Genomic DNA, 14,429 nt, shown 5'->3' on the forward strand with positions numbered 1-14,429 from the left:
AGTGTTGCCAACCCCTCAGTAAGGAAAGTAGCTATTGGCTGTCCTAATTTGCATAATTGGCTGCTATTGGCTGTCCTAATTGCATAATGTGCATGTAATTGTGATGGATGCTGTAGGAGAGAGGAATAACATTGTGGGAGAGACAAAAAGTGAGTAAAAAAACACCATAAATATGTTTAGAACTACAAATGAACTTTCTTCTGTCGATTCTTGTTTTTTTTATGTCACAATTCCAACCGTCCTCCTTTATCCGGGCTTGGGACCGGCAAAAGTGACCCAAAAGAGACACACACTTATTTTTTTGTTTTTTTGTTTAGTTTGCTTAATTTGGTTTGAGTTTTAACCTTATGGTCCATTTAGGAGCCAACAACAAATCACAGTAAAACACAGTAAAAATGAAAATCTTTAACCATAACATTTTTATTTTATTTTGTATACAATCTACATTAACAATCTAAATGGACCAAAAAGAGACAATAAAAAAAACTGTCAATGGCAATGTGAGAAAATGATGGTAACTAGTCTGGCCCTAATTCAGGTTAAATGTTTTTTTTTTTACGTAGGCCAGGGCGGGATCAGCCAGCGGCAGCTTCCCACATGCACGATTCATTTGCAGTCTGGACCCGGAGGGGTGAACATCTCCTGCTCTGACTGCAGCTGGGAGGGACTGCTGCACGAGGCCTGGACTGCCTGTGAGTGCTTTGGGACGGGTGTGAGGCCCACGGCAGCATCCGCTGCTCGTTGAGAAGAGTAAGAACGATACGTGCCAGATTCTCCAAAAGTCTCCAGTAACACCAGAAAAAGTCGCTAGATTTGTCGCTAGTCGCTTTTTTGAAAATGTGTCGCTAGAGGGGTATGAATACTCGCTAAATATAGCGACAAAGTCGCTAAGTTGGCAACACTGCCAGGAGTAGGTAGCCCTGTTCCTAGAGTGCCGCTGGTACTGCAGGACTTTGTTCCAACTAGGTACCACACCAGACCAACTGAGCTAATTGATCAGTTCAATGATTGGCTAAATTTAATTAACCTGGTCTTCCAGGTTGATTAAATCAAAAACATGAAGTGGGATTGCCTACCCTTCTTATAAAGCCAGTTACGACCCAGGAACAGCTAGAAGAGAGAGGCTTGTGATGTGTAGCCGAAGTATGAAGCTAAATATTAGCTAGATCATGGCTCTGTAACCCAGTTCCTGGAGAGCTACCATCCAGTAGGTTTTCGTTCCAACCGTAATCTCGCACACCTGATTCTAATAATTAGCTGGTTGATAAATTGAATCAAAGTTAGTTACAACTGGGGTTGAATTGAAAACCTACAGTGTGGAAATATATATGAAACACATGAAAATCAAATTTTTGACTGCACTTGGGCTTTAAGACATGGCCTTTCAGCCGCAGCAGGATGTGACCGGTGCATAGAGCTGCTCTGTTAACTTCCTACAGATTAGATTTAATATAATAGAAACAGAGAGGGAGAAAAGAGAGGTATACAGTAAGCTAAGTAAAAAGGGAGAGTGATAGTAGCATGTTAGTGAGTGAGGAGGAGTGATGGAGAAGGGAATGGGAGGAGGAGTGAGGTGAGAGATTGTCAAGCATGTTCCGGAGTGAGCGATCAAAGTAATTTGCCTGAGATTATCGGGTTCGATAATCCAACTCAGTGTCCAACTCAGTGGCGTTGTGGTTAGTATCCACCCTGAGATTGTACGGTTGGGAGTCATACCAAAAAACAAAAATGGGACCAGATGAGTCTCTGCTTGGCGCTCAGCATTAAGGAGATTGGGGGTAAGGCCCTGCGACGGACTAGCATCCTGTCCAGGGGGTGTACTTGTACATCAAGTTACATTACTCTCCATAAACAGGAGAAAATAATAGCTTACAGATAACCATCTTCTCTCAGTTATATCCTCTCAATCACTGAACAAAAATATAAATACAACATGCAACAAATTCAAAGATTTTCAGTTAAATTTTCAGTTAAATTTTCAGTAAAACGGAATCAGTTCATTGAAATAAATTCATTAGGCCCTAAACAATGGAAGTCACATGACTGTGAATACAGACATGCATCTGTTGGTCACAGATACCTTAAAAAAAAGGTAGGGGCGTGGATCAGAAAACCAGTCAGTAAGTATCTGGTGACCACAATTTGCCTCATGCAGCGTTTCACATCTCCTTCACATAGAGTTGATCAGGCTGTTGATTGTGTCCTGTGGAATGTTGTTCCACTCCTCTTCAATGGCTGTGTGAAGTGGCTGGATATTAACGGGAACTGGAACACACTGTCGTACACGTTGATCCAAAGCATCCCAAACCTGCTCAATGATGACATGTCTGGTGAGTATGCAGGCCATGGAAAAAACATGTCCGTTTCCAGGAATTGTGTAAAGATCTTTGCGATACGGGGCTGTGCATTATCATGCTGAAACATGAGGTGATGGTGGCGGATGAATGGCATGACAATCGGCGTCAGGATCTCGTCACAGTATCTCTGTGAATTCAAATTGCCATTGATAAAATGCAATTGTGTTCGTTGTCCGTAGCTCATGTCTGCCCGTACCATAACCCCAGCGCCACCATGGGGCACTCTGTTCACAACGTTGACATCAGCAAACCGCTCGCCCACAGGACGTCAATACACATTGTCTGCCCTTTGCCCAGTACAGTTGAAAGCTAGATTCATCCGTGAAGAGCACACTTCTCCAGCGTGCCAGTGGCCGCCGAAGGTGAACATTTGCACACTGAAGTTGATTCCAGGTGGCTGGTCTCAGGCGATACCGTAGGTGAAGACGGATGTGGAGGTCCTAGGCTGGTGTGGTTACACTTGGTTGTGAGGCTGGTTAGACATACTGACAAATTCTTTAAAACAACATTGGAGGTGGTTTATTGCAGAGAAATTAACATTTAATTCTCTGGCAACAGCTCTGGTGAACATTCTTGCAGTCAGCAAGCCAATTGTACGCACCCTCAAAACTTGAGACATCTGTGGCATTGTGTTGTGTGACAAAACTGCACATTTTAGACTGTCCTTTTATTGTCCCCAGCACAAGGTGCACCTGTGTAATGATCACGCTGTTTAATCAGGTTTTTGATATGCCACACCTGTCAGGTGGATAGATGATATTTGCAAAGAAGAAAGGCTCACTAACAGGGATGTAAACACATTTGTGCACAAAATTTAGCCAAAATAAGCTTTTTGTGTGAATGGAACATTTCCGAGATCTTTTATTTCAGCTCATGAAACATCGGATCAACACTACACATGTTGCGTTTATATTTTTGTTCAGTTTAATATGACAATGATATTACTATAATGATATAATGCAAATCAAGGTTATAATAGCCTTTCCAAATAAAAGAGTACATAAACAATCTGTAAATCATAGAACGTATAAAGCTAGAAAGAAAGAACACACACATTCTGCTCTCTAAGGTATAAAATAAAACAATCTCTATAGTTCTCCCTCTCCTCTCTCTTTGGTCCCTCTCTCCTTATACAGGCGCACACACACACACACATACATACACACACACACACACACACACACACACACACACACACACACACACACACACACACACACACACACACACACACACACACACACACACTGTTATCTCTTCCTTATCTTTTTCATTAATATTCATAGCTTAATTAATAGGGGTTAATTTGCATATCTATTATCAAGAGGATCCAGTCCTTTAGATTACCCTAATCCTGCACTCACACACACACACACACACACACACACACACACACACACACACACACACACGGCTCAGTCTTTCATGTCTGACGAGAGGGCAAGATATGAAGGGGACACAGACCTGAGGGCTTCGCCACACACACACACACACACACACACACACACACACACACACACACACACACACACACACACACACACACACACACACACACACACACACACACACACACACACGCCAGAGAGGAGACAGATTAGACACAGTTTTCTAGTTCACATCATATGGTAGTATTACTATACACTGCAATCAGTACATTCAAAAATGATTTAGCCCCCTTGACTTTTTCCACATTTTGGTACATTACAGCCTTATTCTAAAATGGATTACACTGTTTTTTTTCTTCTCATCAATCTACACACAATCCCTCATAATGAAAAAGCAAATAAATGTTTTTAGAAATGTTTGCAAATAAAATAAACAACTGAAATATCACATTTACATACTGTAAGTATTCAGACCCTTTACTCAGTACTTTATTGAAGCACCTTTGGCTGCGATTACAGCCTCAAGTTTTCTTGGGTATGACGCTACAAGCTTGGAACACCTGAGTTTCTCCCATTCTTCTCTGCAGATCCTCTCAAAATCTGTCAGTTTGGATAGGGAGCATCGTTGCACAGCTATTAGATCTCTCCAGAGATGTTCGATCGGGTTTAAGTCCAGGCTCTGGCTGGGCCACTCAAGGACATTCAGAGACTCGAAGCCACTACTGCGTTGCCCTAGCTGTGTGCTTATGGTCATTGTCCTGCTGGAAGGTGAACCTTTGCCCCAGTCTAAGGTCTAAGGTCCTGAGAGCTCTGGAGCAGGTTTTCATCAATGATCGCTCTGTACTTTGCTCCATTCATCTTTCCCTTGATCCTGACTATACTCCCAGTCCCTGCCACTGAAAAACATCCCCAGAGCATGATGCTGCCACCACCATGCTTCACCAGGTTTTCTCCAGACGTGACGATTGGCATTCAGGCCAAATAGTTAAATCTTGGTTTCAACAGACCAGAGAATCTTGTTTCTCATGGTCTGAGAGTCCTTTAGGTGCCTTTTCAAACTCCAAGGGGGCTGCCATGTGCATTTTACTGAGGAGTGGCTTCCGTCTGGCCACTCTACCATAAAGGCCTGATTGGTGGATTGCTGTAGAGATGGTTGTCCTTCTGGAACGTTCTCCCATCTCCACAGAGGAACTCTGGAGCTCTGTCAGAGTGACCATTGGGTTCTTGGTAACCTCCCTGACCAAGGCCTTTCTCCCCAATTGCTCAGTGTAGCAGCTCTAGGAAGAGTCTTGGTGGTTCCAAACTACTTCCATTTAAGAATGATGGAGGCCACTGTGTTCTTGGGCACCTTCAATGCTGCAGACATTTTTTGGTAGCCTTCACCAGATCTGTGCCTCAACACAATCCTCTCTAAGGACAATTCCTTCGACCTCATGGCTTGGTTTTTGCTCTGACATGCACTGTCAACTGTGGAACCTTATAGAGACAGGTGTGTGCCTTTCCAAATCAAGTCCAATCAATTGAATTTACCATGAGTGGACACCAATCAAGTTGTAGAAACATCTCAAGGACGATCAGTGGAAACAGGATGCACCTGAGCTCAATTTCAAGTCTCATAGCAAAGGGTCTGAATACTTTAATACATTTGCATACATTTCTAAAAAGCTGGTTTTGCTTTGTCATTATGGGGTATTGTGTGAAGATGGATGAGGAAAACATTGAATTAAATCCATTTTAGAATAAGGCTGTAATGTAACAAAATGTGGAAAAGGTCAAGGGGTCTGAATACTTTCCGAATGCACAGTGTATACTGTATGTGTGCTTGCATGCGCATGTGTGTGTGTTGTACCTTTATCTACGTAAGCAACTTGTTTGTAAAGTGAAGAGGAATAATTCCCAGAATATAGCCTCTTATGTATCTCTTTCTGATATAATTGAATATATTAATAATGAAAATCAATATTCCTCCAGGGAAAATAACCAAGAACTTTACCCTGACTACTGTATACTGTATTCTACTACTGTATACTGTATTCTACTACTGTATACTGTATTCTACTACTGTAGACCTACTACTCTACCTCCCCTTCTCTCTCTCTCTCCTTTTCTCCCTCTCTTTTTCTCAATTCAATTCAAGGGGCTTTATTGGCATGGGAAACAGATGTTACTTTGCCAAAGCAAGTGAAGTAGATGAAATCAAAAAATGTACAGTAAACATTACACTCACAAAAGTTCCAAAGGAATAGAGACATTTCACATGTCATATTATGTCTATATACAGTGTTGTAACATTGTGTAAATAGTTAAAATACAAACATATATCAATTCAGTTCAATTCCAAGGGGCTTTACTGACATGAGACACATATCTTTATATTGCTAAACCAAGTCAAATAAACAATAAACAAACGTCAACATTTTAACAAAAAAAAGATTAGAATTTAACAGTAAACAAAGGTTTCAAAAAGACAATTCAAGTTTTATATTATCAGCTATGTACTGTGTTTCAGCAATGTGCAAATAGTTAAATAAGCATAAGTAGTGGTGATATTTACAATGATGTTTGTTCTCCACTGATTGCCCTTTTCTTGTGGCAACAGATCACAAATCTTGCTGCTGTGGTGGCACACTGTGGTATTTCACCCAGTAGATAGGGGAGTTTATCAAGATTGGAATTGTTTTCAAATTCTTTGTGGATCTGTGTAATCTGAGGGAAATACAGTCTGTGTCTCTAATATGGTCATACATTTGGCTGGAGGTTAGGAAATACGGCTCAGTTTCTACCTCATTTTGTGGGCAGTGTGCCCTTCTCTCGAGAGCCAGGTCTGCCTACGGTGGCCTTTCTCAATAGCAAGTCTATGCTCACTGAGTCTGTACATAGTCAAAGCAGTCACAGTGGTCAAGTATTCTGCTACTGTACATTCCTCTGTTTAGGGGCAAATAACATCCCAGTTCTTGGATGTTTTGTTGATTATTTCCAATGTGTCAAGTAATTCTCTTTTTGTTTTCTCATGATTTGGTTGGGTCTGAATGTGTTGCTGTCCTCGGGCTCTGTGGGGTCTGTTTGTGTTTGTGAACAGATCCCCCGTACTAGTTGGCGGAGGGGACCCTTTCCAGGTTTATCTCTCTGTAGGTGAGGGCTCTCGCTCTCTCTCTCTCTCTCTCCGTCTTCTCTCTCTTTCTCTCCCTCATCTCTCTCTCTCTTCCACATCTCTCTTCCTCATCTCTCTCTCTCTCTCACCCTCATCTCTCTTTCCCTCTTATCTCTCTCCTGTGTTTGTGCCGTCCTTCAGTTTAAGTGTCTATAAGCTTCCTTAATCCTTCCTGTTGTTAACACTGTGTTCTGGAAATGATGACAAAGATTACATCAAACATGAGACTGCTTGAAAGACACAGACACACACATGGCTGGGGGACACCCATTATTAATTCATACTCTGCCATTGTGTATGCCCAAGAGTCCCACGAACAGCGGGAGGAGGAGAGAGGGATTCCTAGAGGGGGTACATGAAGAGAGACTAGAGAAGAGGGGGAGTGTGACAGATGAAAAGCAGGATATTTTAGGATGGGGACCCTGGAGAAAATGTCAAGATGATAACAGATATGATAAGGATTTGCTGCTGTAATCATGATAGAAATTGAATAGAGTGATTCACAGGGTCATGATCTGTCAGTTGTCAAACAACTGCTCAAAAATAAAGGGAACACTAAAATAACACATCCTAGATCTGAATGAATGAAATATTCTTATTAAATAGTTTTTTTCTTTACATAGTTGAATGTGCTGACAACAAAATCACAAAAAAATTATCAATGGAAATCAAATTTATCAACCCACGGAGGTCTGGATTTGGAGTCACACTCAAAATTAAAGTGGAAAACCACACTACAGGCTGATCCAACTTTGATGTAATGTCCTTAAAGCAAGTCAAAATGAGGCTCAGTAGTGTGTGTCGCCTCCACGTGCCTGTATGACCTCCCTACAACGCCTGGGCATGCTCCTGATGAGGTGGCGGATGGTCTCCTGAGGGATCTCCTCCAAGACCTGGACTAAAGCATCTGCCAACTCCTGGACAGTTTGTGGTGCAACGTGGCGTTGGTGGATGGAGCGAGACATGATGTCCCAGATGTGCTCAATTGGATTCAGGTCTGGGGAATGGGCGGTCCATAGCATCAATGCCTTCCTCTTGCAGGAACTGCTGACACACTCCAGCCACATGAGGTCTAGCATTGTCTTGCATTAGGAGGAACCCAGGGCCAACCGCACCAGTATATGGTCTCACAAGGGGTCTGAGGATCTCATCTCGGTACCTAATGGCAGTCAGGCTACCTCTGGCGATGACACACCATGACTGACCCACCGCCAAACCGGTCATGCTGGAGGATGTTGCAGGCAGAACGTTCTCCACGGCGTCTCCAGACTCTGTCACGTCTGTCACATGTGCTCAGTGTGAACCTGCTTTCATCTGTGAAGAGCACAGGGCGCCAGTGGCGAATTTGCCAATCTTGGTGTTCTCTGGCAAATGCCAAACGTCCTGCACGGTGTTGGGCTGTAAGCACAACCCCCACCTGTGGACGTCGGGCCCTCATACCACCCTCATGGAGTCTGTTTCTGACCGTTTGAGCAGACACATGTACATTTGTGGCCTGCTGGAGGTCATTTTGCAGGGCTCTGGCAGTGCTCCTCCTGCTCCTCCTTGCACAAAGGCGGAGGTAGCGGTCCTGCTGCTGGGTTGTTGCCCTCCTACGGCCTCCTCCACATCTCCTGATGTACTGGCCTGTCTCCTGGTAGCGCCTCCATGCTCTGGACACTACGCTGACAGACACAGCAAACCTTCTTGCCACAACTCGCATTGATGTGCCATCCTGGATGTTCTGCACTACCTGAGCCACTTGTGTGGGTTGTAGACTCCGTCTCATGCTACCACTAGAGTGAAAGCACCGCCAGCATTCAAAAGTGACCAAAACATCAGCCAGGAAGCATAGGACCTGAGAAGTGGTCTGTGGTTACCACCTGCAGAACCACTCCTTTATTGGGGGTGTCTTGCTAATTGCCTATAATTTCCACCTGTTGTCTATTCCATTTGCACAACAGCATGTGAAATTTATTGTCAATCAGTGTTGCTTCCTAAGTGGACAGTTTGATTTCACAGAAGAGTTACATTGTGTTGTTTAAGTGTTTCCCTTTATTTTTTTGAGCAGTGTATATACACACACACCCTCTTATCTCTCACAAACCCTCTTATATCTCTCCTTCTTCTCACTCTCTCATCTCTCTCCCTCTTCTGACTCTCGTCTCTCTCTCTCTCTCACTCTCATCTCTCTCTCTCCCTCTTCTCACACTCTCTCCCTCTTCTCACTCTCTCATCTCTTGCTCTCTTCTCACTCTCTCTCTCTTATATCTCTCTCTCCCTCTTCTCACTCTCTCTCTTATATCTCTCTCCCTCATCTCTCTCTCTTCTCACTCTCTTATATATCTCTCTCCCTCTTCTCACTCTCTCTCTTATATCTCTCTCTCCCTCTTCTCACTCTCTCATCTCTCTCCCTCTTCTCATCTCTCTCTCTCTCTCTCTTCTCATCTCTCTCTCTCCCTCTTCTCACTCTCTCATCTCTCATCTCTCTCTCTCCCTCTTCTCATCTCTCTCTCCCTCTTCTCACTCTCTCATCTCTCCCTCTTATCACTCTCTCTCTCCCTCTTCTCATCTCTCTCTCCCTCTTCTCACTCTCTCTCTCCCTCTTCTCACTCTCTCTCTTATATCTCTCTCTCCCTCTTCTCACTCTCTCTCTTATATCTCTCTTCTCTCCCTCTTCTCCTCTTCTCATCTCTCTCCCTCTTCTCATCTCTCTCTCTCCCTCTTCTCACTCTCTCATCTCTCTCCCTCTTCTCATCTCTCTCTCTCCCTCTTCTCACTCTCACATCTCTCTCTCTTCTCACTCTCTCCCTATTCTCACTCTCTCTCTCCCCCCCTCTCTCTCTCTCTCTCTCTCTCTCTCATATCTCTCTCTTCCTCTTCTCACTCTCTCATCTCTCTCTCTCTTATATCTCTCTCCCTCTATCAATTCAATTCAAAGGGGTTTTATTGGCATAGGAAACACATGTGTACATGGCCAAAGTGAAAGTGAAATAAACAATAAACAAAAGTGAGAAGAAACAAGAAATGTACATTAAATATTGCACGCAAAGGTTTCAAAGCTATAAGGACTTTTCAAATGTTCTATTATCAGCTATGTATAGTGTTTTTAACAATGTGAAAATAGTTGTAGTATGAATAGTAGGTGAAGATAAGTAAACTGATGAATATTGCTTGTATTCACAATGTTGTTTGTGCTCCTCTGGTTGCCCTGTTTACATGGCAACGGGTCACACATCTTACTGCTTTAATTGCGGTGTCGCCTAACAGACATCTTATCTTTCTCTTGTGTTTGTGTCACCCTTCACTTCAAGTGTCTACAAGCTTCCTTGATCCTTCCTGTTGTTAATGCTGATGACAAAGAGTACATTAAACAGCTTGACACACACACACACACACACACGGCTGGGTGAGAACCATTATTAATTCATACTCTGCCATTGTGTATGCCCAAGAGTCCCACGAACAGAGAGGGATTACTAGAGGGGGTACAAGGAGAGGAGAGAGGGGGGATGTGACATGAAAAATAGGAGTTTTTCAGCACGGGACCCTGGATAATTTGATTAATTGATTGATGCTGTAGGGGTGTGTGTGTGTGTGTGTGTGTGTGTCACATGGGGATGTGGGAAACCTACTCCTCAGCCTGAAGTGTCACCACTTGCTCCACCTAACTTGTGGCGCCGACCAAATCAGGAGGAAGTGGTACTGTACTCACAAGTATCCTGACACACCTTTGTGTGTTTGATACCCTATAATACTGACACACCTGAGGGCAGAGCTGACATTACACATGTCAGTCACATAATTGAATTACAGGAGAGACAGAGAGAGAGTGATGATGAGGTGATAGATGCATGGTCACGGAGCAGGCCAGGTATATCAACAGTAATCTTCTTGTGGGATTGACTGAACAGGAATGAAAGGCACTGGAATCTAATCAGATAATCATGAAGCAGAACTTCATAATCGTGTGTTAATTATACAGCTACAACAGATGAGTGTCTTATTTACAGGAGTCCCTCCCTCTGTCTCTCTATCCCATTTCCCATTTCCACTTTCTGTCCCCCCCTCATCTCTGTCTCTCTCTTCTTCTTAAAACCTTTAACATCTTTCTGTTGAACACCTTTAACATCTTTCTGTTGAACACCTTTAACATCTTTCTGTTAAACACCTTTAACATCTTTCTGTTAAACATCTTTAACATCTTTCTGTTGAACACCTTTAACATCTTTCTGTTAAACATCTTTAACATCTTTCTGTTATTAAACACCTTTAACATCTTTCTGTTGAACACCTTTAACATCTTTCTGTTAAACATCTTTAACATCTTTCTGTTGAACACCTTTAACATCTTTCTGTTAAACACCTTTAACATCTTTCTGTTATTAAACACCTTTAACATCTTTCTGTTATTAAACACCTTTAACATCTTTCTGTTATTAAACACCTTTAACATCTTTCTGTTATTAAACACCTTTAACATCTTTCTGTTATTAAACAACTTTAACATCTTTCTGTTATTAAACACCTTTAACATCTTTCTGTTAAACATCTTTAACATCTTTCTGTTGAACATCTTTAACATCTTTCTGTTATTAAACACCTTTAACATCTTTCTGTTATTAAACACCTTTAACATCTTTCTGTTAAACACCTTTAACATCTTTCTGTTATTAAACACCTTTAACATCTTTCTGTTAAACATCTTTAACATCTTTCTGTTGAACATCTTTAACATCTTTCTGTTATTAAACACCTTTAACATCTTTCTGTTATTAAACACCTTTAACATCTTTCTGTTAAACACCTTTAACATCTTTCTGTTAAACACCTTTAACATCTTTCTGTTAAACACCTTTAACATCTTTCTGTTATTAAACACCTTTAACATCTTTCTGTTGAACACCTTTAACATCTTTCTGTTGAACACACATCTTTCTGTTGAACACCTTTAACATCTTTCTGTTGAACACCTTTAACATCTTTCTGTTAAACACCTTTAACATCTTCTGTTGAACACCTTTAACAGTTGAACACCTTTAACATCTTTGTTATTAAACACCTTTAACATCTTTCTGTTGAACACCTTTAACATCTTTCTGTTAAACACCTTTAACATCTTTCTGTTGAACACCTTTAAAATCTTTCTGTTATTAAACACCTTTAACATCTTTCTGTTATTAAACACCTTTAACATCTTTCTGTTGAACACCTTTAACATCTTTCTGTTGAACACCTTTAACATCTTTCTGTTGAACACCTTTAACATCTTTCTGTTATTAAACACCTTTAACATCTTTCTGTTGAACACCTTTAACATCTTTCTGTTAAACACCTTTAACATCTTTCTGTTATTAAACACCTTTAACATCTTTCTGTTGAACACCTTTAACATCTTTCTGTTATTAAACACCTTTAACATCTTTCTGTTATTAAACACCTTTAACATCTTTCTGTTGAACATCTTTAACATCTTTCTGTTATTAAACACCTTTAACATCTTTCTGTTATTAAACACCTTTAACATCTTTCTGTTATTAAACACCTTTAACATCTTTCTGTTATTAAACACCTTTAACATCTTTCTGTTATTAAACACCTTTAACATCTTTCTGTTGAACACCTTTAACATCTTTCTGTTGAACACACATCTTTCTGTTGAACACCTTTAACATCTTTCTGTTAAACACCTTTAACATCTTTCTGTTAAACACCTTTAACATCTTTCTGTTATTAAACACCTTTAACATCTTTCTGTTGAACACCTTTAACATCTTTCTGTTATTAAACACCTTTAACATCTTTCTGTTGAACACCTTTAACATCTTTCTGTTATTAAACACCTTTAACATCTTTCTGTTGAACACCTTTAACATCTTTCTGTTAAACACCTTTAACATCTTTCTGTTGAACACCTTTAACATCTTTCTGTTGAACACCTTTAACATCTTTCTGTTATTAAACACCTTTAACATCTTTCTGTTGAACACCTTTAACATCTTTCTGTTAAACACCTTTAACATCTTTCTGTTGAACACCTTTAAAATCTTTCTGTTATTAAACACCTTTAACATCTTTCTGTTGAACACCTTTAACATCTTTCTGTTGAACACCTTTAACATCTTTCTGTTGAACACCTTTAACATCTTTCTGTTATTAAACACCTTTAACATCTTTCTGTTGAACACCTTTAACATCTTTCTGTTGAACACCTTTAAAATCTTTATGTTATTAAACACCTTTAACATCTTTCTGTTATTAAACACCTTTAACATCTTTCTGTTGAACACCTTTAACATCTTTCTGTTAAACACCTTTAACATCTTTCTGTTATTAAACACCTTTAACATCTTTCTGTTGAACACCTTTAACATCTTTCTGTTATTAAACACCTTTAACATCTTTCTGTTATTAAACACCTTTAACATCTTTCTGTTGAACATCTTTAACATCTTTCTGTTATTAAACACCTTTAACATCTTTCTGTTATTAAACACCTTTAACATCTTTCTGTTATTAAACACCTTTAACATCTTTCTGTTATTAAACACCTTTAACATCTTTCTGTTATTAAACACCTTTAACATCTTTCTGTTGAACACCTTTAACATCTTTCTGTTGAACACACATCTTTCTGTTGAACACCTTTAACATCTTTCTGTTAAACACCTTTAACATCTTTCTGTTAAACACCTTTAACATCTTTCTGTTATTAAACACCTTTAACATCTTTCTGTTGAACACCTTTAACATCTTTCTGTTATTAAACACCTTTAACATCTTTCTGTTGAACACCTTTAACATCTTTCTGTTATTAAACACCTTTAACATCTTTCTGTTGAACACCTTTAACATCTTTCTGTTATTAAACACCTTTAACATCTTTCAGTTGAACACCTTTAACATCTTTCTGTTAAACACCTTTAACATCTTTCTGTTGAACACCTTTAACATCTTTCTGTTGAACACACATCTTTCTTCGACACACAGTACTGCTGTATACAACACTGTCCATTACACTCAAACACACATTGCACATGACCCTTATAGTACCCAGCTCAGCTTTATTTATTGCTGTTTAGGTATTTGATGGATTTAGACATGAAGGAGTTCTTATTATACCTGTTCAGCTTACATGTAAGGACCCTATAGTGTCTGTCTGGGGGGAGGAGGGACCCTATAGATTCTGTCTGAGGGGAGGAGGGACCCTGTAGAGTGTGTCTGGGGGGAGGAGGGACCCTATAGATTCTGTGTGAGGGGAGGAGGGCCCCTATAGTGTCTGTCTGAGGGGAGGAGGGACCCTATAGTGTCTGTCTGAGGGGAGGAGAGACCCTATAGTGTCTGTCTGAGGGGAGGAGGGCCCCTATAGTGTCTGTCTGAGGGGAGGAGAGACCCTATAGAGTCTGTCTGAGGGGAGGAGGGACCCTATAGAGTCTGTGTGAGGGGAGGAGGGCCCCTATAGTGTCTGTCTGAGGGGAGGAGGGCCCCTATAGTGTCTGTCTGAGGGGAGGAGGGACGCTGTAGAGTCTGTCTGAGGGGAGGAGGGACCCTGTA

The sequence above is a fragment of the Oncorhynchus tshawytscha genome, linkage group LG20 (assembly GCF_018296145.1).
Source record: "Oncorhynchus tshawytscha isolate Ot180627B linkage group LG20, Otsh_v2.0, whole genome shotgun sequence".
In the NCBI taxonomy this organism is placed as follows: domain Eukaryota; kingdom Metazoa; phylum Chordata; class Actinopteri; order Salmoniformes; family Salmonidae; genus Oncorhynchus; species Oncorhynchus tshawytscha.